Source organism: Equus przewalskii, chromosome 29 (genome assembly GCF_037783145.1).
Source record: "Equus przewalskii isolate Varuska chromosome 29, EquPr2, whole genome shotgun sequence".
Lineage (NCBI taxonomy): Eukaryota > Metazoa > Chordata > Mammalia > Perissodactyla > Equidae > Equus > Equus przewalskii.
The window spans coordinates 40,989,805-40,996,073 of NC_091859.1; positions in this window are offsets into that span (position 1 = coordinate 40,989,805).

Below are 6,269 nucleotides of genomic sequence, written 5' to 3' on the forward strand. Positions count from 1 at the left end.
CTGGGCAAAATACAGGAAACAACTATTTCAGTCATCAGGCACGAGGCAGGGCAGGTCTGCAATCCTTAAAAAAGGGTCAGCCCCCCATTGTCTAGGGTTTCTCCCTGAACATAAATCCTGGACTGGGGTGCGTGGGGTGGATCTCAGAGCCCGGGGGTCTCCCTGGATTGAGGAGACAGAGATCAGAGTTCGAGGAGGTCAAGGTTAAGAATAAACTTTAAAAGGATCAGAATAATCCACAATTAAGTGCCTCCAGAAAAATGCCAACACTATTTAAAGGAAAGCAACAAAATTTGCCCAATAACATAAAATCCCTCAGATCTAGCACTATGTAAAAAATTACTAGACATTCCAGGCAGAAAAATGTGATCCATAATCAGGAGAAAATCAGCCAATAGAAGCAGACTGGAAATGGCAGAGACGATGGAAGCAGCCTTCTGCAGGACAGCCGAGCTCAGCTTTTTAAAAATATTAATGTCGTGGAAGACTGTTCTAGATTAAAAGACTCTAAAGGAACGTGACAGTCAAATGCAACCAAGTGGATTATGTGATCCTTATTGGATCCTGGAGTAAAAAAAGTAAAACAAACAAAAAAGCAGTAAACAGCATAACAATACCTGGGGAAATTTGCATATGGATGAAATGTTAGAAAATATTCTATCAGTGTGAATGTTCTTGGGTGCCATGTGGTACTACGTTGTGCAGAAGAACCTCCTTGTTTCCAGGAGATAAATTCTGAAGTGTTTAGAGATGAAGTGACACGATCCCTGTAATTGTTTTTAAATGGTTCAGAAAAAGAAGGAAAGAGAAAGCCAGTGTGATAAGGTGTTAAACAAACAAACCTGTCTTGAGATTTTGGGATGTAAATATAATTTACACACTTTATATAGTTATACAAATATAATTAAACTCTGATATATAACTGTAATATAGTCGTGTAGTATATAGTTTCTTATATAAACTTCGAATAAAAAAACCCATTGTAGGGGCTGGCCTGTTGGCGCAGTGGTTAAGTTCATGTGCTCCACTTCAGCGGCCTGGGATTCGCAGTTTCTGATCCCAGGCGTGGACCTGCACACTGCTTATCAAGCCATGCTGTGGCAGAATCCCACACACAAAATAGAGGAAGATTGACATGGATGTTAGCTCAGTGACAATCTTCCTCACCAAAAAAAGGACAAAAAAATGCAACTCAAATGCATCTTCCGCATTAAAATATATATTTTTTAAAACCACTGTATTGAGAGATATATATATTCTGTGAGTTTGGGTATTCAAAACTGAAGCATTACCAGGAAAATATGACCCCAGGAGATGTGCTACAGGGTATGTATTTGTGTGTGTGCAATTGGACATGCACATATGTAAACATGTGCATGTATGCATGTGTGTGCATGTACATATGTGCATCTGTGCATGTATGCATGTGTGTGCATGCATCTATGTATGTGCATGTGTGTGTGCAATTGCACATGCAAGTGTGTATGTATATAGACCTCAGCAAGGAAGAAAATATGGGGAGTGATTAGAGTCCTCATTTCTACAAGTGACCATGAGCCAGTAATTCTATTTCTAACTCTCTTCTACCATTTTTTGTGACCTGTTGGCTTTGCCCCCAGCCAGAACCTCAGCTGATCACTTGTTACCTTGAGGGGCACCCAAGTCTTCCTTTGAGGAATGTGAGTCTTTCTCATCCTGTCACTGTGGGGTGGCGGTGGCTTTGCATTAATTTTTACCACACGATATCACTGTTCTAGGAGGCTCCCCAGGGACTCTCCTGGGTCCCAGCTGGCCTCCACGCCCCGGCCGTGTTACAGCCCCTGCTCTTCCCCCTCACGATGAGGCTCCACATCCCCATCCAACGTGATGACCCTCTTCCTTTGCCCGTTGGTCCAGCAGCAGTAAGACGCCCACATGGCCAGGTGGCCGTTGTGTTTTTCCTGGTGGCAGTGTTCCTCTCTGAGGCACTAACACCTCTGACCTCGCTCAGCTCGCGTCCTCAAGGCTGACCCTGAGTGAGGCTGTGACCCTGCAGGACCCACTCCTGGGTCTTGCCAGCAGGGCCGGACCACCATCAGTAACCCGGCTGGACTGCTCTTTTGTCAGTGGACATTGGTGTTCCTCCCTGAGGCCGTAAGGAAGGCTTGAGGAAGAGGTGGCAGTTCCAGTCACCTGCTCCTGCCGTTGCCCTGTGTCTTTGGGGCACGTCACTCCCCTTTGACATGGAAGGCCGTGACACACAGAGTTTTAAAGATCAAATGATTCTCAGTACCTGATGGACAACTCAGGCTTCCTGGTCACTTGGGACCCCACGGCCAAGGATTTGGCCTGTCCTGGGCCCATTAGCAAACTGGGAAGCTATTTTTCAAAAGGAGAATAAGTATTTGCCATAGACTGAATGTTTGTATACCCCCGAAATTCATATGTTGAAACCTAAGCCCCAGCGTGATGGTGTCAGGAGGGGGGGCCCGTGGGTGGTGATGAGGTCACGAGGGCGGAGCCTTCAAGAATGAGACAGCATCCTTGTAAGAGGCTGGGAGAGCTCCCTTGCCCTAGTCACCACGTGAGGACACAGCGAGAAGACAGCTGACTGTGAACCAGGAAGCAGCTCCTCGTCAGACCCCAGACCTGCCAGCGCCTTGATCTTGGACTTCCCAGCCTCCAGACAGTGAGAAATAAGTATCTGTTGTTTATAAGCCACCCCGTCTGTGGGGTTTTGTTACGGCAGCTTGAGTGGACCAGGACGGCGTTCTAACAGGAGATGACACAGCTTTGTCCCAAAGTTCCAGGGCCTGTCCTGTGCTTCCTCCATCACTCTCACCGCACAGCCTCCTGGTCCACCTCATGTACTCTGAGCCCCCACTGGACCTGCTGGGCCACCAGGGCTCAGCGTTACCGGTGCGGGTGCTGCTTCCAGGACTGGCTGCCGACCCTGCTCTGGGCCCCTCACGGCTGGGAGCCTTGCAGCTCACTCCGTGAATGGTTGCAGCTGCCCCAGGGGTGGCTGTGTTGCCCGCCAGATGCAAGGTGCAGCAACTTAAATTTCATCTGGGAGGTGTCACCCCCATGTTCCCGGCCAAGGAGAGCCCCAGGGAGTTCACTAGGGAGCTAGCCCCTGAATTTGCATGCACATGTTCCTGCAAGGCAGCTAGGACAGTGTTCCCCACAGGGCACCACGCTGGTCCACTACACGGACGACATCAGGCTGACAGGACCCAGTGAGCCAGAGTGGCATGTAGGCCACGTCAGAGCTGCCCACAGGTGTGCCACGAGTCGGGGGTAGGTTCCAACCGTGGCCCTTCCTTTGGCCCTGAGATGGTCCAAACCCCCAGGCTTGCCATTTCTGGCCACAAGCAACTTTATCTCTTCATCCAGGGTGCTATACAAATTCTGTCATTTTTGCATATCCCACGATGCAATACAAGCAGAGATTCGGACGGTGCTCGTGCGTGGGGCTTACCCTGCCTTCTTGTGAACAAACCTGAAAGATGGGAGCTGTACCATTAATAGCCAGCTGCTGCCGCCAGGCATGCGAGTGGATCCTTCTGGACAGCCAGCCGCCGGCTGAGTGCAGATGCGGGAGAGCCCAGCAGAGATTGCCCGGCCAACTCACAGAATCACATGCTAAATAAAATGGCAGTTGTTTTAAGCTACTAAGTTTTGGGGTCATTTGTTACATAGCAAAAACTAACCGATACACCCACCCCCCCATAGATGAATGAGGGCTGCCCGTTGGCCTCTGCCATTTTGAAATGACCTCAATTCTGCTGAAACTGGGGCAGCCGTCCCATCCCAGCATCTCCCAGGGTCATTCCTGGGCTACAGAGCACACGGAGCCACTGCACTGCTTTTCACTGTGCCCCAGAGTTCCCCGGGTCTCCCCAGGGGAGATGGGCATATACGGCAAACCCACCCAAATATCCTTCTCCATTATGCCAGTGTATTGCTCCACCCTGTTTTCGTTCCCTGTGGGCCAACGCCAAGTCTGCCTTCGGAGCCGACCTAGCAGGCAGGTTAGAGTCACTCCCGGCTCCTCCCGCTAGTGCCCCTGGATTCACTCTCTCCAGCAAGTGCCTTTCTATCAGGGAAAGCAGCCCCGTCTAGAAGCGTGGCTCTCTCTTCCCTGGCCCGACGCCCCAAACCCTCTCCTGAACATATTTCTCTTTTTTTGCTGACATAAATTAGCATCTTCAATTTTTTAAAAAGATATAAGCCTTCTGCTCTTAGCTTTGACTTTGTGCTTGTCCTCTGGGAACTCGCTGTAGTTACGGGTCTGGGGGCCAGGAGGGGTGAAAGACGGGGAATGAGAAGAATTGGCATGGCCCTTGCAAAGCAAACACATCAGAGGAGGTTTCCTGGAGGGGGACAGCCTCTCCCGGTGGCGTGGCAGGCAGGGCTGCTGCCGCCAGGGTTCACCCAAGGCCCCGGGGGCTGGAACTCAGCTGCTCTTTCCTTCTTAGGGTCCCTCAGTTTTCCCAAACAATGCCCTGCCTTTCCCGTAGGAAGCTTGGTGAGGCAGCGGGTTGAGTGTGCAATTCTGCACCACATGGCATTAGATTGCGCGTCTGATTTTCAGCTACACCAGCGCTGCAGCCCCAAGAGATACGGGATCCTTTTAGGGCCATTGCAGGTCCTCCTCGGTGCTCTAAACATACCTTGAGCGGAGGGTTTTAAGCCCCGACATTGCTCTTTTCTTTTGAAAACTCTTTGGTGTGAGAAGAAAAAGCAAACTCAGCTGCCGTCCTGGAAGGCGCCAGGCCCCTCGTACCGCGAGCGGCGGCCGTGGCGCGGTCTGCGAAGCTGGGATTTCACAGGTACTCAGTTCCAGGCCCTCCCAGGTCACTGTCTCACCACCATGTGCCACGACCCACTAGAACTCCATTCTCTAGTGGTTACTAGCTCCTCGCTGCCTTTAAACCAACTGCAACAAATACCCTTGTTCCCAGATTCCCATCTCTGAGGATATGTCACCTGCAATGATTTCTGGTGTCAAATCCTATATTAATTGGGATTCAGTTGCAAATAACTGGGACCACTTTAGCGGCTGAACCGGAAAGGAACCTCATATAGGAACCCGGACGACCACGCAGCCGTGGGGAGCCCGGAGGAGCAGGCTGGAGACGGCCCGGAGCAGCAACTCTTAGACTCAGACCCCGGGGCTGCCTTCCTCCTCCACGAGTGCGGAGCTGCTGCGTGGCTGCTGGCTCCAGAAACTTAAATTCCGAGCCAGATATTTTCATTCACCTCTTAGATCCGCGCTCGCTGTTTTCCATCTTGACCTCTCTGGACTGCAGATGGGCTTTCTTGCCCTTGGCTGCCATTGGATTTGGCCCATGGGAGGCCCTGGCAGGAACAAGGAGTGTGGAGGAGAGCGAGGTCGGGACTTATTCCTCTGGCTCTGCCCCTCTGCTGGGCCACCACGGGCTGGCCGAGTCCTTTACCAGAAGCCACAGCCCCCAGCGTGGCCCCCTCTTAGAGCTCCAGTCATCCTCTTCCTGGGCTCTGGAGTTGGCTCCCTTCTCTGCTGCTGTAGGCTTTGGGGTTGCCACAGCCCCAGCCTGTTGCTAGTCTTGGGGTGCAGCACTGTCTCTTCGGGGTCCCCTTAGCCCTGCCCCAGAGCCCCTTTATTAAACACTCTTCCGTTTCTGTATTTGACTGTGCCACCTCTTTGCCCCTGGGACTCAGGGCGATGCACCTGCTTGGCTGTGATCCAGGGTTTGGAAGGTGCCACCAGGATGGTGGGATCCAGTGCTGGGCCATGCCCATCACCCCTGCCCCAGCCAAACGGACATCCGGGCCTGGCTGCTTCTACCCACAGCCTCGTCACAGACGCCAGTCCTGCACGGAGGTGTCAGCATGGCAGAGACTGAATCACACGCCTCTGTGTCTTCCTCTGTACTTGGGGTTGTAATGGCACCTGCCTCAGAGGCCAGTTCCAGTAAAATGAAAGCCCTTAAAACTATGTCTGCTTCCTCGTCAGTCACTCTGTTCACATCAGCAATAATATCAGAGGGACTCTTCACCATTTTCACAGCTTCCCGTGAACAACCCCACTCTCCTGCTCGCTCACACCCCGTGTTCCCACTTCCCACCTGCTCTGGCCCCTTTCCGGCCTGGTCCGTCAGCAGACAAAGAGTGGTTATCTTCCTGGTCACTCAGTGCTGTCACCTGTTGCTATGAAAAATCACAGTTTCAGCCTGGCTCGTGACGATGCAAGCTCGAGAGGGCAGCCTGGGTCGGAGATGTTCTCTGACCATCCTGCTGTCCTG